Source organism: Danio rerio, chromosome 12, assembly GCF_052040795.2.
Source record: "Danio rerio strain M-AB ecotype USA chromosome 12, GRCz13ab, whole genome shotgun sequence".
NCBI classification, from domain to species: Eukaryota; Metazoa; Chordata; class Actinopteri; order Cypriniformes; family Danionidae; genus Danio; species Danio rerio.
This window is the reverse complement of record NC_141032.1, coordinates 316,812-342,519: the sequence shown is the minus strand read 5'-3', so window position 1 is coordinate 342,519 and position 25,708 is coordinate 316,812. Positions and strand designations below refer to the sequence as shown.

Genomic DNA, 25,708 nt, shown 5'->3' with positions numbered 1-25,708 from the left:
TCTGTCGGAGCATTCTCTGTAAAGCCTAGAGATGGTTGTGCGTGAAAATCCCAGTAGATCAGCAGTTTCTGAAATACTCAGAGCAGCCCGTCTGGCAGCAACAACCATGCCACGTTCAAAATCACTTAAATCCCCTTTCTCCTGCATTCTGATGCTCGCTCTGAACTGCAGCAGATCCTCTTGATCATGTCTACATGCCTAAATGCAGTGAGCTGCTGCCATGTGATTGGCTGAGTAGATATTTGTGTTAACCAGCAGTTGGACAGGTGTCCCTAATAAAGTGGCCGGTGTGTGTATATTATACTGTGTATAGATATTACTGAATAATCCTTTACACCATTCCTATTTTAACACACATCTCCAGATGTAAATAGTTGGAGAAGTACAGGATCAGTGTGTTCAGACTGAATCTCCAGCTTGAGCTTTGTTTAATGGGATCTGTCGTCTGCAGTTACACCGCACGGCTCTAATGTTTCTGCGTGTCGTCATTATAATCCATGTCTAATGGAATAACTAAAGCCTTTGCCTCTGGATGGAGCGAGATCGCTGGAGTATCAAACAGTATTGAGAAATTCATCTGACATTGATCAGAATCGTCATCATTAATATCTGAGGCTGCCCAAGACCTGGAGCTGTCCTGTGCTTTATTGAATCAGAGTCTCGCCTCTGTCCGGCGTGTTTGTGCACTGCGTGAGTTTACTGTGATCATTCCTCACACACACCAGCGATAGCTCTGCTGCTGCTGGAGAGTTTAATATTTCACTAATGTTATTTACTCACGCTTGATTGAGCGTGTGGATGCTGGAGCTCTGTCCTGCAGGCTTTCTGCACGTCTTTCACAACAGACACACGATTCAACACACAGCCGCAGAGTCTGGCTCCGACACACTCTCCACTGCAGTCTGTGACTAACACTGCTGTTGACTAACGGCTCAAAGGACCCAGGCAGCATTTCAACAGCAGACTAATAAACCTAAACAATGTGTTTATCCTGAAGTTTGGAGGCTTTCCTAAAATATCTAAACAAATGCTTAATGTGTTTCTATCCGCACCTCCAAGTGCGAGGCCACAGTGCTCCAGCGGAAGAAGGTGCTTTGCCATCTCCAGGTTGGAGGAAAGTCCCAGGTGGGAAGAATCTTGAGGGTTTGTTTATGAGTGAGGGATGTGGAGCATGATGGATCAGTGCAGCAGTAATGCGGTTGATGTATCTGTCGACTGTGGTAAAGGAGTTGAAGTAAAGGCAAAGCTCTCGATTTATCGGTCTATCTACATTCTTCCTTTCACCTACGGTCATGAGCTTTGGGTCATGACTGAAAAGACAAGATCTCAAATACAAGCAGTCGAAATCAGTCTCCTTCTCAGGCTGGCAGGTGCACCTTTATCCCGGGAGGAGCTCTGAGTAGAGCCGCTGCTCCTCCACATTGAGAGAAGTCAGCTGAGGTGGCTCAGGCATCTGTTTCAGATGCCTCCTGGATGTCTACCTAGGGAGGTGTTCCAGACATCTCCCACAGGGAGGAGGCCTCAGGGAAGACACAGGACATGCTGGAGGGACTACGTCTCTCGGCTGGCCAGGGAACGTCTCAGGATCACCCCCGGAGGAGCTGGAGGAAGTGTCTGGGGAGAGGGAAGTCTGGGGTCTCTCCTTAGATTGCTGCCCCTGCGGCCGGCCCCAGATAAGCGAATGAAAATGAATGAATGGATATTTGATGACGGCTGAACACATTTAGGAGACAATAATGCCATTTGGGTTAGTTTTGAGAAGCGAGAGATATAAAACCATTTTACACTACAAACACACACACACACACACACACACACACACACACACACACACACACACACTCACACACACACACTCACACACACTCAAATAAACACACACACACACACTCACACACACACACACTCAAACACACACACACTGACTGATGTACTCAGCAGGTATTCAGTCAGCGAGTTCATGGCAGATGTAAGTTTACCAGAAATGTTCTTTTCCATCCTTCACACTTTTTTATTTCCTCCCATGTGGAGCTTCAGGTTCTCTCTGATTGTGTGTGTGTGTGTGTGTGTGTGTGTGTGTGTGTGTGTGTTGTCTAAAGTGTATTCCTGAACCTTCTGAAAGGACATGAAAACAAACCCCTGAGCTCAGAAAGCTCCACATTACCTCCACATACAAGTATGTATACAGCAGACTTCAGCAGCGTTCAGTTCTTCACTAAACACCGCCGCATATTTCACTAAATAACTGCTGGCAAACAAATCATGCTGTCCAAATCACAAGGTTACCGTGCTATAACATGCGTTTCTCTGAGCTAAACTGAAGATCATTATTGGATGGAGAATACACATTACACATTTATTTATCTATCTATTCGCTCTGTATGATGTGAGATGTCTCTATTATTGTGTAATCTGCTGTGCACAGACGGCGCTCTAGACTAGTTTTGAACAACACGTTGCTCTAGACTAGTTTTGAACAACACGTTGCTCTAGACTAGTTTTGAACAGCAGACGGCGCTCTAGGCTAGTTTTGAACAATACGTTGCTCTAGACTAGTTTTGAACAGCAGATGGCGCTCTAGGCTAGTTTTAAACAGAACACGTTGCTCTAGACTAGTTTTGAACAGCAGACGGCGCTCTAGACTAGTTTTGAACAGCAGACGGCGCTCTAGGCTAGTTTTAAACAGAACACGTTGCTCTAGACTAGTTTTGAACAGCAGATGGCGCTCTAGGCTAGTTTTGAACAACACATTGCTCTCGACTAGTTTTGAACAGCAGATGGCGCTCTAGGCTAGTTTTAAACAGAACACGTTGCTCTAGACTAGTTTTGAACAGCAGATGGCGCTCTAGACTAGTTTTGAACAGCAGACGGCGCTCTAGACTAGTTTTGAACAACACGTTGCTCTAGACTAGTTTTGAACAACACGTTGCTCTAGACTAGTTTTGAACAACACGTTGCTCTAGACTAGTTTTGAGCAGCAGATGGCGCTCTAGTCTAGTTTTAAACAGAACACGTTGCTCTAGACTAGTTTTGAACAACACATTGCTCTCGACTAGTTTTGAACAGCAGATGGCGCTCTAGACTAGTTTTGAACAGCAGATGGCGCTCTAGACTAGTTTTGAACAGCAGACGGCGCTCTAGACTAGTTTTGAACAGCAGATGGCGCTCTAGGCTAGTTTTGAACAACACGTTGCTCTAGACTAGTGTTTAACAGCAGAGGGCGCTCTAGGCTAGTTTTGAACAACACGTTGCTCTAGACTAGTGTTTAACAGCAGAGGGCGCTCTAGTTGAGTTTTGAACAGCAGATTCTGTCTGGCCCTGATCATGAGTTTTAGTTTACAGAAAGTCTTTCATTCACAGTAGTTTTGATCAACACTGGTGCTATTTTCTAAAAGTTGTACTCTGATGTTGATCTGTCGCTGGAGCTCCGTTAACAGCAGTGTGTTCTGGGTCGGTTTCAGTGTAACACGAGCGGAAGAAACTCTTCCCGCGTCTCTGTTTCTGTTGGACCTCATCGACTGTCCTCAAAACTGCAGAATCTGACATCATGGCTGGCTCACAGTCCAAATATAGCTCACCAGCTCAAACCTGGGTCTAAATTTACCCTGTGATGTCATTGTCATCATGTAGAGCAGCTGCAGTCCGTCCGTCTTCCTCCAAAAACAGCGAAGCAGTTCACGTCAGGAGAATCTGAGCTGGCTTCACAATATATCGCTCAAATATAAAGCGTCATTCCTTTACATAACATATAAACACACAATCATAAATATGAACACACAGGTCAATTGAATTAACTAAATTGGCCATAATGTATGTGAGTGTGTGAGAGAATGAGTATGTATGGGTGTTTCCCAGTACTGGGCTGCAGCTAGAAGTGCATCTGCTGTGTAAAACATATCCTGGAATAGTTGGTGGTTCATTCCACTGTGGTGACCCCTGAGAAGTAAGGGACTAAGCCGAAGGAAAATGGATAAATGAATATGAACCCAACACTGGACGTGAGAGCTGTTTTAAACTGACATTCCAGAGCGGTAATGTACTGTAACTGTGCTGACTGTAACTAGCAGTGTCCGTATATCACAGCACTCTACAATAAAGTCAGATATTTCCTCAGTATCTGGACAGTGAATCAGTCCTGGGTTGATTCTGCTGTGTGTAGATTGTTTTAGTGTAAATGTCAGCGTCCGTCAGTAAAGGCATTGAGTGAACTCAACAGGGAACACCGCTTCAGCTGTCTGTCGGCCTCAAATCATTAACTCTGGCGTGTGATTTTTCTAAAGCTTGTAAAACCAAACAGTCTGTCAGATTTTCTCAGTGTCGGTGAACAGACCAGACTTTACCTTCATTACAGTGAACACACACACACACACACACACACACACACACACTTCTGAACGCTGCGTTTCATATCAGGACAGACGCTGTGGACACACTCCAGAATCTGCTGCTTGTCTAGTAAGAAACGATCGCATCATTCTGCATTTATATTATAGTAATATAGTATGGTGCTAACCCAGACAGACAGTTGGTGGATGCGATTGTAAGAATGGTTTGGAGAACTGCAGTCGTCATCAGTGTGTTTCTTCTGCATTGTTACTGTGAGGTAGGACTGCACAAAATACGAATTAACTACTGTCAATTCAGCTTATATAGTTCCCCTATAGCGCATGGGTTTGGACTGTGGAGGAGCACCCGGAGGAAACCCACACCAACACGAGGAGAACATGCAAACTCCACACAGAAACACCAACTGACCCAGCCGAGACTCAAACCAGAGACCTTCTTGCTGTGAGGCCACAGTGATAATCACTAAGCCACTGTGTGCAACAGACTAATTCTATTTTTGAATACTATTTAGGACAAATACACACAGACAGATGTGAATTGTGATGAAGCAACAGCTTTTTTGTCATATACACACACACACACACACACACACACACACACAAACACACACACACAGTGTATCCAAAAAGTGTTACGCTTTACATTTTCCACATACTACAGCCTTATTCCAAAATGCATTCAATTGATTGATTTCCTCAACATTCTACACACAATCCCCCATAATGATGATGTGAAAAAGAGTTTTTGAAATTGTTGAAAATTTATTAAAAATAAAGGCTGATAAATCAGATGTGCATCCGTATTCTCAGGCTTTGCTCAGTACTCTGTTGATGCACCTTTGGCAGTGAGTTCAGCCTCAGGTCTTGTTGAATATGACGCCACAGGCTCAGCACACCTGTCTTTGGGAATTTCTGCCCGTTCCTCTTTGCAGGATCTCTCTATATGGTTTGGGTAATGGAGAACATTTTGACCAAGACTTCTTCAAAATCCCGATGGGTTATAGAAATGAGCAGTTCTTCTGGAATGAGCGCTGCTGCTGCTGGGAAAGACGTTTCAAACGTCACGATGATCTAAACGAAGAGTGAAATGAACAAAAGGTTCTGGTTCCTGTAGTGTGAGATTTCTCAGGAATGTTCCGCATGTAATCTCACCGCCGTGATTTCTGCCTCAGAGCGCTGTGATGCATCCACTCAGATCTGCTGGAAATGACAGAACAGTGCAAATATTCCTGAAGAGGGACGCCAGAGTTCTGCTGCGAGTGTGTGAGAGTGTGTTCAGTGCTGGACGCGGCAGGAGACCAGACACACACCACTGACTGGAGGAAGAGAACACTGAGAGAACACTGCCTGACAGACTCGCCAAACATCCACACGTCCAGTCTTTTACAGAGAAGAAATCTAGTGCGCACTACAGCCTTGTTCTTATCATCTAGTAAGAACTACACTCTCTTCTCAACGTCTAGTGTGCACTACAGTCTCAATCTTATCATCTAGTGTGCACTACAGTATCATTCTCATCATCTAGTGTTGACTAAAGTTTCTGTGTGTGTGTGTGTGTGTGTGTGTGTGTGTGTGTGTGTGTGTTGTATCTTCAGGTTAACTGGAAGCACATGCTGTAAGTGTTCTTCAGCGGAGACTCTTTCATGTAGTCTGACAGTCGTGCTCTTCCTCCTCCAGCTTCAGTGTGTGTGTGTGTGTGCGTGTGTGTGTGTGTGTGATATATGATAACGCAGTAAATATTCTGCATGTGCATCAGAGATGAAGGCCTCCTCCAGCACAGCTCTGTTGTTTCAGTCGTGTCGTTCTTCGCTTGTTTTGCTTCTGAGCAGAACTCTCCTCTGCTCCTCCAGACTCTCCTGAAGACGACAACAAGAGCTTCTGCTGTAGAAACCGTCAGTCATCAAGAGTCATCTTAAAGACTATCTTAAAACACAATATATATATATATAAATTTTTTTCAAATAAAATATTTTTAAACCCAATTAATAACCCAGCGTTGGGTCAAATGTGGACAAACCCATTGTTGTTGTTTTGTTTGCTGTTTTAAATAATAATAATAAGTATTATAACGTTTAAGTTGAAGTAACCAAGCATTTTTTACAGTCTACAACTCTAGAAATACTGAGTTGTTGGGTCAAACATGTTTTTTATTTTTATTAAATCTTAATTATATTTTATTAATAAAAATGTTGGTTTTGTGCATATTTGGTGGCTCCATGATGTCACTCTGGGCATGAAGGTCTCTGGTTTGAGTCTCGGCTGGGTCAGTTGGTGTTTCTGTGTGGAGTTTGCATGTTCTCCCCGTGTTGGTGTGGGTTTCCTCCGGGTGCTCCGGTTTCCCCCACAGTCCAAACACATGCGCTATAGGGGAACTGATCAACTACACTGGCCGTCATGTACGAGTGTGTGTGGGTGTTTCCCAGTGTTGAGTTGCAGTTGAAAGGGCATTCGCTGTGTAATACATATGCTGGAATAATTGCCGGTTCATTCTGCTGTGATGACCCCTGATAAATAAAGAGACTAAGCTGAAGGAAAATGAATGAATGAATGAATGAATGAATGAATGTGCATACTTGACCCAGCATTGGGTCAAATGTGGACAAAGCCAACATAGTTTTTTTTTATTTTTTGTAATCGTTATTATTATTGAATTGAAAATAAATTCTAATAAAATCTAACTGTTTGTCCATATTTGACCCAAATGTTGTTTTTTTCTTATTTTTTGTATAATAATAATTATTATTATTTTATTTTTATTTTAAAATAAATGTGTTGTGTCAAATATAGACAAGCGTTTTTTTTTTTTTTTTTTTTTTTTTTAATAAATACTAATATTAATTCTCAAATGCGTTGTCAGACTCGGCTGTTTGTCCATATCTGACCCAGTGTTGGGTTAAGGTTTCCAGTGGATCTCCAGGCTCCTGTGATGGAATCTTCTGTTGATGAACGCTGGCTTTAATTGGTGAAACCCTGCTCTGTCATGACAGATGCTTCTCATTTAGGCGATAGTCTCTGTCCTTCAGACTTTCATTTACTTCACATTTTTTGGCTTTACTTTTTGTGAAATTTCTGCCGTTATGAGGTATTATGAGATATAGTGTCAATATTTCTGATATGTATTAGACTAAATAGTGGAGAGGATTGTGTTTCTGTAGGGAAGGTGAAGCGGCTGAAACTGATCTGCTGTCAGTCTCAGTCCTGTCTGGGTTATTTGAGTTAAGCCCAGCACAAACCCAGAACAAATGATGAAGACGCAAGGATAAATCATCAGACGTCAGCTCAGGATGGAAAGAGTGTGTGTGTGTGTGTGTGTGTGTGTGTGTGTGTGTGTGTGTGTGTGTGTGTGTGTGTGTGTGTGTGTGTGTGTGTGTGTGTGTGTGTGTGTGTGTGTGTGTGTGTGTTTGTGTGTGTGTGTGTGTGTGTGTGTGTGTGTGTGTGTTCAAACACAGGCCACTAGTGTTTGTGGAGTGTATGAACAATAGCGTACGTGTGATGGCGGAGTGCCAGTCTGCATTCTCATCATGTTTTCTTCTTCTTTCTCTACAGTAAAGCAAATGAGATGCACCATGACAAAACTGCCTACTGTACACTGCAGAAATGCTTGAGTTTGTGTCTTGTTTCTAGTCCAAAAGTCTAAAAATTCTTAAATCAAGAATGATTTTCTAGACAAACAAAAAATATAGTTTTGTTTTCAGAAATAATGAGTAAAAATGAACAGAGTTTCTCCTTTAAACAAGCAGAATAATCTGACAATGAGGGAAGCTGAATAATCCCAGCCCAGGCTCATTATTGATATGTACCCCTATATACATTTCTGAAGAGCGCCAAATACATCCCAGGAGATATGTTTTTTTTTTTGTTGCAGTTTTACTTTTTGTGAATCCACCAGAGGGCGCTGTGTACGCTTTTCAGATCTGAAATTTCTCTAATGCCATTTGCACATGCTGTTTCCATGAAAATCCACCAGAGGCTGCTGTTGAATGACTGACCGAACGACCTTTAGACCGGCCCACCCCTTTCCTAAACCCAACCGACAGTGTTTTCAATTTACACACCCACTGCCTTCCCTAAACCCAACCAATAGTGTTTTCAGTTAAACTTGAAACCTGTTAACTTGAAACCTGTTGTCATGGTCAGCTCAACGTGCACGACGAGCCACTGGACAAACTGGTAAAGCCGTCCACACAGAGGAGCACGAAAAGGAACGACATCATTCCTCCCCGTAGCGTTCATTTCAAAGACTAAATGCAGTCATGCGTACGTCTGGCCACATAATTGACAGTCTCCAGAAATGCATACAGGGGTGCAGTTTCAGAATGAGCCGGTGTTGCATAGTCTTGTGTTATGTGTGAAATAAAAACACAAACCTCTCTTCCCTTTGACTCCTCGTTTCTGAAAACAACACAATATTTCAGTTGTCTAGAAAGCGCTTCTTGATTTAGGAATGTTCAGATATTTGGACAGAATCTCTGAGTAAGAGCAGTGTATTGTGCCCTTTTCTGCGGACAGGTTTTCATTGCCCATTCATAGTAACAGACTGAGAGATGTGTGTACACTTTGTCAGATCTAAACACAGATGAGGAGTCACCAAACAACAATGTGAGCAGAATGATCCCCCCTGCCAATATGAAAAACTAAAGACATTCTCCTGGCGAGAGCGAGAGCGAGAGAGAGCGAGAGCGAGAGAGCGAGCGTATCTTCAGAATGCAGGACGTCCATCCAAGAGCAACGGCAGAAATAGCTCCTCTATTCCTGGCCTTCGCTCGCACTTTGTTTATGTCACTTTTCCTAAAAATAACTCCATCATTAAACGATAAGGTTGTTCCATTGACTTGATTTGATTTCATTTTTCTCCTCTGCTGTAATCATGTCAGGCTCACACACTGAAATCTGCGGGTTTAAAGTGAGCTGACACACAACAGTTGCTGCCATGTCTTTGTTTTGCGGTCCACTCTTCATCATTATAGATCTGCGGGTCAGTCGTGTGGAACTCCTGGAAGAAAACACACAATCAGAGAAATGGCCTGCAACACAACAGCAGCATTAATCTCTGGCTGATGTTATATAAGCATGAGCTTCAGCGTCAGCTATTTCACAATATGATGATGTCAGAGAGCAAAATCACAGGAAGCTAATTGGGTCGTGAGATATGCCCAAAATAGACGGCGTGGTCAGAACACAGAGATGCAGTTTGATGTGCCGTTTATAAGGCCTTTAAATACATTTATCTATATATATTTAGATTACTCCTGCTTTTGTGTTGTGTTACAGGATCTTGCTCTTTCTTCCAACAACTTTAACCTTGAAAAAGTGACTTTCTGCATGTGTACTGGTCTGCAGTGCTGTATTGTCTGGGTTGGTGTTGTATATTACACTTCAGAAACCTTATAGTAAACTGCAGCACATTTTCTGCCATACAGTCTTATTTCTCTAGAGATTATGCTTTATACATTATTTTATTATCCTTAAAGCACTAAAATGTCAATAAAAGTCACTTTGTTAGACTGTAGAGTTAAATGAATGCTGATGAACAGATATTGTTTAGATGTGTTAAAGTAAAGGATATTTTGCTGTAGTTTAGTCTCTTATATGCTGTAGCACATTTCTATGAGCAGCACTATAAGTGTTGTACATGCACACAATACAGTAACGACAACAACAGCAAACAGTTTAAATGTATGTTAATATACATATGTATATTGTGTATATTAGCACAAATGCCCATCTTCATCATATTCTTCTTCATGAAGTACATGCACTAAACGGCCACTTTATTAGGTACATCTAGATACTCCATTTCTGCTGACACATTCGGATGCTTGGCTCACAATTTGGCCTCAACAACATGAAAGCATGGATCATCCTGCCTTGTGTCAGCGGTTCAGGCTGGTGGTGGTGGTGTAATGGTGTGGGGGAGATTTTCTTTGGGTCCATTAGTACCAATTGAGCATCAACGCCACAGCCTACCTGAGTATTGCTGCTGACCATGTCCATCCCTTTATGAGCACAGTGTCTCCATCTTCTGATGGCTACTTCCAGCAGGATAACGCAGCATGTCATAAAGCTCAATCATCTCAGACTGGTTTCTTGAACATGACGATGAGTTCACTGTACTCAAATGGCCTCCACAGTCACCAGAGCTCAATCCAATAGAGCAGCTTTGGGATGTGGTGGAACGGGAGATTGGCATAATGGATGTGCAGCCGACAAATCTGCAGCAACTGTGTGATGCTATCATGACAATATGGAGCAAAATCTCTGAGGAATATTTCCAGTAGCTTGTATCTCTGCCATGAAGGATTCAGACATTTCTGAAGGCAAAAGTGGTCCAACCCGGGACTAGTAATGTATACCTAATAAAGTGGCCACTGAGTGCATGTATATAATGATGTTTTAAGATGAACACCTATTGGACTAACACAACTTTCTGTACTTTACTTGAGGAAACCATGGATATTTAATAAGATCATCAGGTTTTTGAGATGGTTTATTTCCAGAACATTTACTTTCTCTGTTTCTCACAGTTACTTAAGTTTCTAGAACATCTCGGATATGTTGAGAAACATTCACTGCATTACACCATATATTTAAAATCTTAAAATGAAGCATTCGAACATCATCTTACAAAAAAGCTATTAGAGATGCAGGGTGGTGACTGATAACACTGACGACTAATGCAAGTATTCGGTTATACTGTAATAAAAATACCATTGAGTTACTCTATAAGCCTCAGAAGAGTTATCTATATAAATACCGACATCTAGCACTTTTACATCACACTATGAGGAATAAAATATGCACCAGATATGATATTCAATATGAAGCCCTCACATATTGGCAAACTGATTTGAAGACAGATCATTGACTTTGTCAATCAGTAATGTGTGTAAACAGCTCGATGCTTTCTTGATGTGGTCATCTTAAAGCATGTCTTACAGTAACTCTAACACAGCTTGTGTAATCGTTTGACCATTTTTTGATTTGTGGTAAATTATTCATGCGTTCATTGAGTAATCTGTAGCTGTCCGACATCTGCTTGTTCTCTAATACCAGTGCAGAGCTTTAAATGAATGAAACATGTTCTTCATCACCGTTTGCTGGTTTTAAGTTGATTCATGCGCCATAAATATGCGATGATGTCAGATTCATTTCAGCTGTCATTTTTTCAAAACCCACTTTCTCTCTAAATGTACCGTTTCAAAACATTTGGCCTGAGTCATAAAGGAATGCAGCATCATAATAAGTGCTTTACTTCAATATTTCATAACACGTCCTGCAAGTGAAGCTGGAAGTGATCATCTCACAGCTTTTGTTTGATCATGTAATGTTGCTGATCAGATGGATCCAGCAGACACATTAACTATATTTTGCACTATTTATTAATCTACACTAATATTTAATGTACTTGTAATTGTTGACCCACTCTAATTGTATATCAGCTCTATATCATTTAATCAGCAATCTAATAGTGAATGATCACTACTCGTCCCCTGAGTTTCAGATGAACTTTGTGATGTATTTGTTCACTGCAAAAAACACTGAAGTTGGATGAACAAATGAGTCCTTCAAAACCGTCTGCCGGACAACCCGAATCTAGACTTACTCTGGTTCTGTTAGTGTGAGAATCTGGAGTGACTCTGAATCAGTCACTGTAAGAAACAAATTAAGAGTGTTTCAGGATAAGTCAGTGTGCAAAAAATAATCTAAAGTGACTCTGGATTGGTCAGTGTGTGAAACTGAAAAGTGTGTGTGTGTGTGTGTGTATGTGTGTGTGAGAGAGAGAGAGAGAGAGAGAGAGAAACAGAATCTAGAGTGACTTTTGATCTGCCATTGTGTGAAATTTAAAATAGAGTGACTCTGGATTGGTCAGTGTGTGAAAATGGATCATGAGTGACTCTGGATTGGTCAGTGTGTGAAACTGAACCATGAGTCACTCTGGATTGGTCAGTGTATGAAACTGGATCATAAGTGACTCAAGATTAGTAAGTTTGAAACTGGATTTAAAGCGACTCTGGATTAGTCAGTTTGTGTGTGAAACAGAATCTAAAGTGACTCTGGATTGGTCAGTGTGTGTGTGAAACTAGACCATGAGTGGCTCTAGATCAGTAAGTGTGTGAAACTGGATCCAAAGTGACTCTGGATTGGTCAGTGTGTGAAACTGGATCCAAAGTGACTCTGGATTTGTCAGTGTGTGTGTGAAACAGAATCTAAAGTGACTCTGGATTGGTCAGTGTGTGAAACTGGATCTAAAGTGACTCTGGATTGGTCAGTGTGTGTGTGTGTGTGTGTGTGTGTGTGTGTGAAACTGGATCATGAGCGACTCTGGATTGGTCAGTCTGTGAAACTGGATCATGAGTGACTCTGGATTTGTCAGTGTGTGTGTGAAACTGGATCATGAGTGACTCTGGATTGGTCAGTGTGTGTGTGAATTTGGATCATGAGTGACTCTGGATTGGTCAGTGTGTGTGTGTGAAACTGGATCACGAGTGACTCTGGATTGGTCAGTGTGTGTGTGAAACTGGATCATGAGTGACTCTGGATTGGTCAGTGTGTGTGTGTGAAACTGGATCACGAGTGACTCTGGATTGGTCAGTGTGTGTGTGAAACTGGATAATGAGTGACTCTGGATTGGTCAGTGTGTGTGTGTGAAACTGGATCATGAGTGACTCTGGATTGGTCAGTGTGTGTGTGTGAAACTGGATCACGAGTGACTCTGGATTGGTCAGTGTGTGTGTGAAACTGGATCATGAGTGACTCTGGATTGGTCAGTGTGTGTGTGTGAAACTGGATCACGAGTGACTCTGGATTGGTCAGTGTGTGTGTGAAACTGGATCATGAGTGACTCTGGATTGGTCAGTGTGTGTGTGTGAAACTGGATCACGAGTGACTCTGGATTGGTCAGTGTGTGTGTGTGAAACTGGATCATGAGTGACTCTGGATTGGTCAGTGTGTGTGTGTGAAACTGGATCATGAGTGACTCTGGATTGGTCAGTGTGTGTGTGTGAAACTGGATCACGAGTGACTCTGGATTGGTCAGTGTGTGTGTGAAACTGGATCATGAGTGACTCTGGATTGGTCAGTGTGTGTGTGTGAAACTGGATCATGAGTGACTCTGGATTGGTCAGTGTGTGTGTGTGAAACTGGATCACGAGTGACTCTGGATTGGTCAGTGTGTGTGTGAAACTGGATCATGAGTGACTCTGGATTGGTCAGTGTGTGTGTGTGAAAGTGGATCATGAGTGACTCTGGATTGGTCAGTGTGTGTGTGTGAAACTGGATCACGAGTGACTCTGGATTGGTCAGTGTGTGTGTGAAACTGGATCACGAGTGACTCTGGATTGGTCAGTGTGTGTGTGAAACTGGATCATGAGTGACTCTGGATTGGTCAGTGTGTGTGTGTGTGAAACTGGATCATGAGTGACTCTGGATTGGTCAGTGTGTGTGTGTGAAACTGGATCACGAGTGACTCTGGATTGGTCAGTGTGTGTGTGAAACTGGATCATGAGTGACTCTGGATTGGTCAGTGTGTGTGTGAAACTGGATCATGAGTGACTCTGGATTGGTCAGTGTGTGTGTGTGAAACTGGATCACGAGTGACTCTGGATTGGTCAGTGTGTGTGTGAAACTGGATCATGAGTGACTCTGGATTGGTCAGTGTGTGTGTGAAACTGGATCATGAGTGACTCTGGATTGGTCAGTGTGTTGTTTTCTGGATCTCTGAGCTGTGTGTCGCAGTGGTGTGATCTGCTGGATGTGTGTTGGTGTGTGTCTCTGGTGGATTTGCGGATCCTCAGTGTTTCGTCTTCTTGAGTTTCTGCCCATAAATTCCTGCAAGTTGAAGTAACAATATTGTTTTGTCTGGAGTTCTCTGGACTCTCCTACAGAGGGCTGGAGAAGAGGAATATTGTTGAAAAGTGAAACGGTTCGAGTCAGGAGGAAATCTAATGCTGCAGTTATTTCAGGACGTGGATTTCTCCGTGTGACTCTCAGAGACTCTAATGGCTTTCTGTGATGAAATGAGCTCGAGCCCAAATGTGAAGGCAGTAATGTTTATGAGGCGACTAACCAGGAGAGGCTCCACATTTAACTGCTATTGTGAAGTTATTCAGGAATAAAGGAAAATAAATACAATTTACTGCTGAATAAATAAATCCAGAAGGATTTCATACCATGAACTAATTCTGGACGCGGGTTACAGGACACCAATAAAACCTGAAACCTAAACCTATAAAGCCTAAAAATAAAAAGCCCATGACAAATGATTGTGAAACAGTGTTTTTTTTTTTTTTTTGCATTTGTAATGATTTTACAGTGACTCGATATGTTTTATTCGGTTCTTCAGATTTAATTTCATTTTAAATGTGATTTTCACTAAAATGCTGGATCCTTCAGTTCTCTTCCTCACTCATTCATATTCCTTCAGCTTAGTTAATTCATCAGGGGTCACCACAGCGGAATGAACTGCCAACTATTCCACAGAAGGTGCCCTTACAGCTGTAACCCAGTAGTGGGAAACACCCATACATGCATTCACACACACACACTCATACACTACGGCCAGTTTAGTTGATCAGTTCCCCTATAGCGCATGTGTCTGGACTGTAACCGGAGCACCCGGAGGAAACCCACACCAACACGGGGAGAACATGCAAACTCCACACAGAAACACCGACTGACCCAGCCGAGGCTCAAACCAGAGACCTTCTTGCTGTGAGGTGACAGTGCTGACCACTGAGCCACCATGTCGCTGTACAGTAACCGTATATGAAGTCCAAATAAGCTGCAGTTTTGTGTGTGATCAGTCTAAGCTCAGCCTTTATCAGTGGTAAATCAATCCTGCATTCTTCTGAAATCACATTGTGAATGGTCGTGTTTCCCTCCGGCTTCAGCTGGTGATGCTGCACTTTTTCCATCCACACAATCGACAGTAAACAGAAATAAACAAACACAGAAACATGCTCTCTCTTACAGCCATATCAGAACTGATTATGCACAGCGCATTCCTCTGCTCTGCTAACCGCCTTCTGCTTGTGTGGTGAGCTGTGTGGAGAATGGGATCTGTCATGTGTGTTTGTTTTCTCCATAGATCTGCTGTGATGTTTGCTGAACTCTCACACGATGATTCTGCCATCAGAAACACCCTGAAGTAAGGAATAATGTGCAATAAATATCATCAGACATTTAAAGACTGGGATGTGAGTGTGGTTGTTGAGCATGTTGTTGTTTTTAAATGTGAACACAGTTGAGTCAGAGCTGTTAGCCCTCCTGCTCACTTTCAGTCTTTTATATGTTTTTCCTCAAGTTCTGTTTACCAGAGGGAAGATTTTTTTCAACACATGTCCAATCATAACAGTGTTAATAACTCATCTCTAATCACTGATGTGTTTCCTCTTCTCCATGATGACAGCACAGAATATTAGACTAGATATTTGACTAGTGTTCAGCTTACAGTGGCATGTAAAGGCTTCACTAGGGTAATGAGGGTAAAGTTAGGGTAAATAGGCAAGTCATTGTATAACAGTGGTTTGTTCTGGAGACAATCCAACACTAATATTGCTGAAGGGGTGAATAATATTGACCTTAACATGACTTTAACACTATTAAACACTGCTTTATTCTAGCCCAAATAAAACTAATCAGACTTTCCCCAGAAGAACAGATATTAGAGGAAATATAATAAATATTAAATTGGAAGGCTGATCATTTTCCCTCAACTCTATGAGATTTTGAATTGTGTTGCTTGTTTTTTTCATGGCATATGTCTTGTTTTCAAAGTTAGTATTAGGTGAGTTTTTCTTTAAAACAAGCAAAATAATCTGCTAATGGGGTGAGCAGAATAATAACCTTGCCAGATTATTGATCTTTTTTTTAGGGGAAAACTTAATTTTGACTCATTATTTCTGAAAATCTTTGATTTTACCTCTTGGTTTAAGAATCTCTAGATATTCGGACTAGAAACCAGACAAAAACTCAGAGTAAGAGCAGCATTTCTGCAGTGAAGTTCAGTAATGATGATTCTTGAAGAATTAGGAGATGTGTGTTGATGAAAGGCCTGTAAGATCAGGATTTCATGTTTATTTACATCTGTTATTGCTCAGAGCGAGGCTGAGGACGGTCTGACCTGATGAAGATGATAAATATTAATAATGAATACACCGCTGCTCTGTGAAGACGCTGCCTCAGGTAAGACTTCATTGCACACACTGCAGAGCTCTTTACATTCTGATGTCACTTTTATGCGTGATACATTTCCATTCAAACGTTTGAGGCCAGTAAATCCAAATACTGTTGTTTTATTTAATGATTGGAGCTTTTGCTGCATCCTGACATCTGTCTTCTTTAAAATGAGACCAAGGGCTCTATCATACTCCCAGCGCAATGTGGCGTAAGGCGCGACGCAGTTATTGTTTGCTAGTTTTAGCTTGGTGCAGGAGTCATTTTGACATTTTGTGCCACGCTGTTTAAATAGTAGATGCATTTGCGCTCATATGTGCACTCATAGGCGTTCTGCTCTAAAAAAGCAGGCGTGTTTTGGCGCGTTGCTATTTTGAGAAACTATAATAGTCTGTTCTTTAGACCAGAATAAAGCTGGTCTATTGTCCGGCGCAGAGTGCGCCTCGCTTACACACTGCTTAATACACACAAGATGTAGAGCAATACACAAATATCTTGACATATGAAAAAGATATAAAATGTTAAGGATATATATACAGTAGGATATAAATATAAAGGATTAAAATATTACGAAACATTTTTTTTCTAGCCTACATAAATATATAAACCACAGCCTTCATGCCTTCTTCATTTCAGGAGGCTTTTTCAGATCATTCAATTTGCTTTTGTATAATGTTATTATTATTAGCAGTATTATTTATTATAACTCTGTTTATATTTGTTTTATTAAAACAAGCTTATATTTGTCCTCCTGTCAGGTTTCAGATCATATGGGGCGCAGCATGTGTATTAGGATATAACTCAGTTTTTGAGCACACTTCATTATTATTGTTCAATTATTCCTCTGCTGGAAATCAGAACTGAATTTAGGAATAGCTTTGAAACAAATCTTTGCGCTTAACAAACTAAATCTTTTACAATTTACAGGCTAATTGACGTCTGTGAGTAAAGTTTTTAATATGCACGAGAGTGAAAGTGAAAGTTAATAATTGATCTGTCATTCTGGCGCTGCAGATGCTCTGTTTAACTGTATTCTTGTTATTGAAATGCTCAGTTTTTCCATGTACACTTACTTTACGTCATGTAAATAGCGAATTCGCTTATGGCGTGATGCAGCTGGCTCTTAAAGGGAAAGGGAGATGAGACTCTGATTGGCTTATTCTCAAAACACACCTATAACTCATTAAGAGAATAATCTCAACCATGTTAGACCATCTGCCACGGTGCAAATTGGATTTTCCCATCCTTATGTTAGCAAGATGGATTCTAACGCCCTGAATGCGTTTGCGCCCCTGAGTTTTGCACTTTGTGCATGGATCGTCAAAATAGAGCCGCAAGGCTGAATCTGGGCATTGTAGATTGAGGTGAGATTATAGGCTCCACACATATCATCCATGTTGTCCCGACACAAATCAATGAAGTTCACTTAACACTTTTAACAAGTTCATGTGGACTGAATCAGTTGATCAAAGGTGTCCCAATGAAATCTCAAGAATTGTGTTGCTTTAGCTCATTTAATTTAAGCAGTTTGCACAGGTAAAAAGCTTTGTATTGAGTGTGTGTTCAGTAAATATGAATGGCAGATTTCTGTTTTAAATGAATGTGGTGTTTATCCACCCTGTTAATTTCCATAGAAATATGAAGCAACACAACTGTCCTCAGGGCTGATAATAATCATACATGTTTCTTGATCATTATATTATAGCGATTGCTGAAGAGATGTGAACACTCCACTGAGGAAATGCAGCTTTCCATCACAGCATTAGATGACGCTTCGCTTTCAGTATATTTATGTCACAATATCATTACGCTTCTGATCAAATAAGCTCCGCAGAGGAGGCTGAGGTGTTCAGAAGTCCTGCTGTGTGTCTCTGATCTTGAACTGCTGGATGTTTTGAGCATTATGGAGCGGCTGATGCTGTTCTCTAGTGTTTGCACTGGAGCAGAAGCTGGGTTCACAGCCCGGTTTCTGACAGGGATTAAGAAGGATTGTGCTCATCTGAAATGATTTCACCTTGAAGGAAAATACCTGAGAGTATTTCACAATCCAGTGAGTAAAGCGTGTGATCCACTGAGTGTGTTTCACTGCGCTGAAGCCTCATGGACTAAACACAGTCAGAGAGACGGGGGGAACTCGGCACAGATAAGAACGCTGATCAGAAAGAGGAGGCAGTTTATTCTGTTAAAAGGCTAACATGCTTATTATGTCGCTAACGTGATTTATCATGTTTGGTACACTGTTAACAGTGAAGTGCATGTTTTTAGCACATCCATGCCTTGTTGTTACACATGTTTAACATGTTCCTAGCACATTCATATTCTGCTAGCACATAACATGTTGTCAACACATTTCTGGCATGTTTTATTATAAATGGCTAACACATTTAGCATGTTCCTATATGATTTGGCATGTTTTATTCCGTTAACATGTGTACTGTGTCGTTTCTAGCATGTTTAGGACGTGTTTGGGACATGGTTGTAGCACATTTATAACACATTTTAGCAGTTTGGTTACATGTGTAACATGTTGCTAGCAATAATTAGCATTTGGTTAGCATGTTTCTAGGATGCTCATGTTTTATTGTTTGTTAATAGCGGCTAACATGTTTATGATGTTGGTGATTGTTCATTTTGCTAGCATGTTTAATGTATTGCTAATGTTCAATGTGTTGTTAGCACATTTCTACCATGTTGTAACACATGGTTAATACTGCATGATCCTAGCATGAATGACCATGTTTTAGCATGTTTCTACAGTGTATATGCATGAACAACTACAACAAATGCCTAACATCTTTAACATTTTGCCATCAAGAATTTGTGGGTGACGCGCTGGTTCAGTGGTCAGCACTGTGGCCTCACAGCAAGAAAGTCTCTGGTTTGAGTCTCGGCTGGGTCAGTTGGTGTTTCTGTGTGGAGTTTGCATGTTCTCCCTGTGTTGGCATGGCTTTGCTCCGGGTGCTCCGGTTTCCCCCACAGTCCAAACACATGCACTATAGGGAAGCAGATCAACTAAACTGTAGTGTATGAGAGTGTATGGGTGTTTCCCAGTACTGGGTTGCAGCTGGAAAAGCATCCTCTGTGTAATAAATATGCTAGAATAGTTGGTGGTTCATTCCACTGTGGTGACCCCTGATGAATAAGGGAATAAGTTGCAGGTGAATGAATGATTGAATGTCTAGACTAGCATGTTTAACTAGCATGTTTTAACGTTTACATTAATTAGCATGTTGTTGTCATGAATGATTATGTTGTTGACATGTTTCTATTATGCTAATTGTGTTAGCACACACATGTTTATGAAGCATGAGTCCTCTGTTTTCATTGTGTGGAGATATCGTGTGTAGTGATGATGGTACAGTGAGTGTGCGTCTCCTCGGCTTCTGTAAATGAGTATCTCTGATGCGCTGTAGATGAACACCTGCTCTGTCGACGCCGCCCTCGAACACGAGCAAATATTTTGATAGCAGAAAGCGGCATAAACAGCATCGGTGTGTTTGTGTATGATTTTGTGTGCACACTTCACCATGAAGAATGCAGGAGCGCTCCTCTGTCCGCGCTGTCTGTCTGTGGGGGATTATGGGATGGCATGCGGTCCGTGATGTCCTGAGCTGATCTTCAGGCCTGCAGATGTTTTATTAGTTTACTAATTGCATTTGCATAAACATTCCAGCGCTCGCTCTGCATCGCGCATGTTTCCACAAGTGTCTGTCGGAGTTTGTGTTCAGTGAGCACGCTTTCCCACTTCCTGAACATGATATTGAGAATCACTCGGGAGAAAACGCTGGGGTATTTTCACCGAATACTGGCCATATTTAACTCAACCTTTGGGGTGAAACGAGCCAGCATTATGTTAAGAGTGTAAAAGTTGATGGGATGATGTGCTGTGGCCTCTGTAGTGTGGTGTAAATATTTGCCTGTGGTATGTAAGTGTGTGCTGATGACCTAAACACAACAGCACTGATGACAGGGGAGTCTGTTTATTACTGAGCTGCACTACAGATTACACTCTCAACACTGGAGACACACATGGACAACACCACCACTGAGTCCTGTCATACATCCAGCGCAGTAAGACGTGTTTGCCGTGATGTGTTGCCATGTTCAGAGCAGCGCAACAGTAATTTTCACGTTTTGCTCCACGTTGTTTAAGAAGTAAATCCATCATCTTCTCTCTGTGGCCTCGTGTGTGTGCTGCTCTATGCTGGAGGTGTGTTAAGGCGCATTGCTGGAGCGCTGCAATTCTGAGGATCTGAAATAGACCGACAGCACCATTGACCAACTAAACGCTGCTGTAAAGTCCAGCAGAGCACGTTAGTTATGAGCCTTAAACACACACACACTGCTGAACACACACATAATGATCAGCAACACACACACACACACACACACACACACACACACACACACACACACACACACACACACACACATCTCTACAGACGAACAACTAAAGATTAAAGTGATCCAGTAATGATGATTTCCTCCATCAGTATAAACACACTGCCTCCAGGCCTTCTTCACCTCGGGGGGCTTCTTCAGGTTATTGATGACCATCTGCATCTGTATGATGTGATTATTATGATCAGGATTATTGATTATCTGCAGATTTATAATAAACACAAGTGTAGATGTGTCCAGCTGTTGGCTTTTGGAGGCGTCTGCATCAGCATATGTGGATAAGAACAGGACGTGTGTTTGGATATAACTCAGTTTTCTGAGCACGCTTCATTATTATTGCTCATTTATTCCTCTGCTGGAGATCAGAACTGAATTTAGAAACAGCTTTGAAGCAAATCTTTGAGCTTAACAAAGGAGATTAAACATGTGGGCTGGTGGATGTGTTCAGTGGAGAGAGTTTCCACCGTTTCCTCACTCCACCAAAGTAAAGGAGTAAAGTAAAGGAGTAAAGTAAAGGAGTAAAGTAAAGAGTAAAGTAAAGGAGTAAAGTAAAGGAGTAAAGTAAAGAGTAAAGTAAAGAGTAAAGTAAAGAGTAAAGTAAGGAGTAAAGTAAAGAGTAAAGTAAAGGAGTAAAGTAAAGAGTAAAGTAAAGAGTAAAGTAAAGAGTAAAGTAAAGGAGTAAAGTAAAGAGTAAAGTAAAGGAGTAAAGTAAAGGAGTAAAGGAAAGGAGTAAAGTAAAGGAGTAAATTAAAGAGTAAAGTAAAGAGTAAAGTAAAGAGTAAAGTAAAGAGTAAAGTAAAGTGTAAAGTAAAGAGTAAAGTAAAGAGTAAAGTAAAGGAGTAAAGTAAAGAGTAAAGTAAAGGAGTAAAGTAAAGGAGTAAAGTAAAGAGTAAAGTAAAGAGTAAAGTAAAGAGTAAAGTAAGGAGTAAAGTAAAGAGTAAAGTAAAGGAGTAAAGTAAAGAGTAAAGTAAAGGAGTAAAGTAAAGAGTAAAGTAAAGGAGTAAAGTAAAGGAGTAAAGGAAAGGAGTAAAGTAAAGGAGTAAATTAAAGAGTAAAGTAAAGAGTAAAGTAAAGAGTAAAGTAGAGGAGTAAAGTAGAGGAGTAAAGTAAAGGAGTAAAGTAAAGGAGTAAAGTAAAGAGTAAAGTAAAGAGTAAAGTAAAGAGTAAAGTAAAGAGTAAAGTAAAGGAGTAAAGTAAAGGAGTAAAGTAAAGAGTAAAGTAAAGGAGTAAAGTAAAGAGTAAAGTAAAGAGTAAAGTAAAGGAGTAAAGTAAAGGAGTAAAGTAAAGAGTAAAGTAAAGGAGTAAAGTAAAGAGTAAAGTAAAGAGTAAAGTAAAGAGTAAAGTAAAGGAGTAAAGTAAAGGAGTAAAGTAAAGAGTAAAGGAGTAAAGTAAAGGAGTAAAGTAAAGGAGTAAAGTAAAGGAGTAAAGAGTAAAGGAGTAAAGTAAAGGAGTAAAGTAAAGGAGTAAAGTAAAGGAGTAAAGTAAAGAGTAAAGGAGTAAAGTAAAGAGTAAAGTAAAGGAGTAAAGTAAAGAGTAAAGGAGTAAAGTAAAGGAGTAAAGTAAAGGAGTAAAGTAAAGGAGTAAAGTAAAGAGTAAAGGAGTAAAGTAAAGGAGTAAAGTAAAGAGTAAAGTAAAGAGTAAAGTAAAGAGTAAAGTAAAGAGTAAAGTAAAGAGTAAAGGAGTAAAGTAAAGGAGTAAAGTAAAGGAGTAAAGTAAAGAGTAAAGTAAAGAGTAAAGGAGTAAAGTAAAGGAGTAAAGTAAAGGAGTAAAGTAAAGAGTAAAGTAAAGAGTAAAGTAAAGAGTAAAGTAAAGAGTAAAGTAAAGAGTAAAGTAAAGAGTAAAGTAAAGGAGTAAAGAGTAAAGGAGTAAAGTAAAGGAGGCTCGTTCCTTATCCTTGCGCTGCAGATGCTCTGTTTAACTCTGTTCTCGCTAGTGAAGCGTTCAGTTTTTACTCTTACAGAGTCGCCATGTCAGTAGCAAATGCACCATGGAGTGACACAACTGACTCGTGTATCTGCTTTCTGCAGTTGATCAGTCAAACAGATTGACCTGTCACTAAAATAAATGATTAAAATAGAACTAAATTATAATTCACATTTAAATTAACATGTAAAGATTTTTAAAATGAATTACGCCTTTTATTATGGTTATATAAAGCAGAGGTTTAGTACACTCTATAAAAGGCCTAACCTAGAGTTGGGTCAAATATGGACAAACCAATGCTATCTCACTGCAATTCAGAACTTATTGATTTAGTGGCTAATTTTTATGAAATCTCATTCATTCAATTTAGCAGATTTGCGTATCCCCCAATGACGGTTAGGTTTAGGGGTGGGGTTTGGTGCCACGCCTCCTTTTAAATTGAATACATATTCATTAGACTGAACTCCATGAATTAGCCACTAAACTGACGAAAGGTAAAATAATTATGTTTCCTCATGGGGTCAAGCTGGACAAACTCTACTGTTGGGTTCATTCATTCATTCATTCATTCATTCATTCATTCTCCTTCAGCTTAGTGCCTTTATTCATCAGGGGTCGCCGCAGCGGAATGAACCACCAACTATTCCAGCATATGTTTTACACAGTGGATGCCCTTCCAGTTGCAACCCAGTACTGAGAAACACCCAAACACACTCATTCACACACTATGGCCAGTGTAGTTGATCAGTTCCCCTATAGCGCATGTGTTTGGACTGTGGGGGAAACCGGAGCACCCGGAGGAAACCCACACCAACACAGGGAGAACATGCAAACTCCACACAGAAACACCAACTGACCCAGCCGGGTCTCGCATCTGTGGAGCCGGATGTAGAATGTGATATTCCTCAGAGCTTCACCCTCAGTGTTTAGGGTTTAATTGCTGTGACTGTCTGATATTCTGCCAGATTAAGGACAGTGTGTCCATCACTGAGCACAGGATTAATGTGTGTTGTGGAAATAAGTGACGTGACGCTTCAGCGCATCAGAGATCTTTCCTCTGCAGTCCAGCGGTTTGCCAGAAACACCACCAGAATCCTCCGTCAGATCTTCATAGAGAACGCCGTACACAATGTTTAATCAAAATCACTGATTCTTTGATCAAATTGGGCCGTGTACACCTGCTCACCTCATGTGTTTTCTATTTACATTTGATCGCATTAATATGTCTCTGCTAATTTAGTTTTCCCAGCTTGTAGTAGTTGATCAAAAAGCTATTTATGACTATACACTAGCAGTGGAGTTTACTGCGATGTGACGGGGCGCCACCTGAAATCTTGCCAAGGGTGCCAAATTGGTTAGGGCCGGGCCTGGAGAAACGTTGCTGCTCTGATGAGTCTCCATTTCTGCTGACACATTCGGATGCTCGGCTCAGACAGCATGAAAGCATGGATCATCCTGCCTTGTATCAGCGGTTCAGGCTGGTGGTGGTGGTGTAATGGTGTGGGGGAGATTTTCTTTGGGTCCATTAGTACCAATTGAGCATCAACGCCACAGCCTACCTGAGTATTGCTGCTGACCATGTCCATCCCTTTATGAGCACAGTGTCTCCATCTTCTGATGGCTACTTCCAGCAGGATAACGCAGCATGTCATAAAGCTCAATCATCTCAGACTGCTGAACATGACGATGAGTTCACTGTACTCAAATGGCCTCCACAGTCACCAGAGCTCAATCCAATAGAGCAGCTTTGGGATGTGGTGGAACGGGAGATTGGCATCATGGATGTGCAGCCGACAAATCTGCAGCAACTGTGTGATGCTATCATGACAATATGGAGCAAAATCTCTGAGGAATATTTCCAGTTGCTGCTGAATCTCTGTCATGAAGGATTAAGATTAAGTTCTGAAGGCAAAAGGGGGTCCAGCCTGGGACTAGTAAGGTGTACCTAATAAAGTGGCCGGTGAGTTTATGTATGGTTTGGTTTGGTTCATTAATTATAAAACCTTAACCAATACTTTTGTAAAAATCCCACTGGGATCTAAAGGAGAAATGCCTCCTGTAGCAGGATTGCTGATAAAGGGGAGGAGCTAAAGGCCTCTACAGGTTCTGATTGGTGCGTAGAATCCCACACAGAAAAACATGCAGCCAGGCAGGCAAACTGAATCCAGATGAGCATCTGAACATGTGCAGTTTGTGCAAATCTCTGTGTTGATTGTGTTGTTGTGAAGAGTTTCTGTCATCAGAGCTGCGCAGGAGAGGAAAAGCATGGAATATGGCACTGTGTGTGCATATATGTGCTCATTTCCCAGTAAACTGTGGCAGCTCTTATCACATGGGAACCAGCTCTTATCTGATGATATCAGCCTATGAAAGCAAGAGCCCAGTTTCCAAACGTCAGGATTTCTGCATTCTCAGGATACTTTCAGCAGAATATCACTATATTAAAGCTCAAGTCAACATCTCTCTCGTTTCGTGAAGTTATTAAACAAGAGTTTATTAAAACTAAATCTGCAATGACAGCTTGTTGTTGGTCAAAAACGTTTTTGACTGACTAAAATAAAGTAAAACATTCACAGAGCAAGATAACACGTCACCGAGGAATGAGCTGAAATACAATATTAATAATTAAAATCAATGACTGTTTTTGGAATTCATCAGCATTTATTCCTGTGTCTGTAAAGATATCTGTCTACATTTCTGTCATTGTGATGCTCAAGTGTTTTGGGTTTATGATCATGTGCAATAGTGTGCAGTGCTGTATTGTCTGGGTTGGTGTTGTATATTACACTACAAACTCTCGAGATATTATTTATTATATTATTTCAAACTACTAAGATGTCAGTAAAGTCACTTTGTTAAACTGC

General features: G+C 41.1%; 1 long non-coding RNA gene across 3 annotated transcripts in view; it reads left to right on the top strand.

The window, feature by feature from the left end:
• LOC147834353 (uncharacterized) overlaps positions 1 to 25,708 on the top strand; it is a 75,821-nt gene that overhangs the window by 10,432 nt on the left and 39,681 nt on the right. For all 3 annotated transcript variants that reach the window (XR_015503643.1, XR_015503642.1, XR_015503644.1), the window contains exons 2-3: positions 15,433 to 15,492; positions 16,445 to 16,529. This is a non-coding gene — a long non-coding RNA (uncharacterized LOC147834353). The remainder of the gene's footprint in view (positions 1 to 15,432; positions 15,493 to 16,444; positions 16,530 to 25,708) is intronic.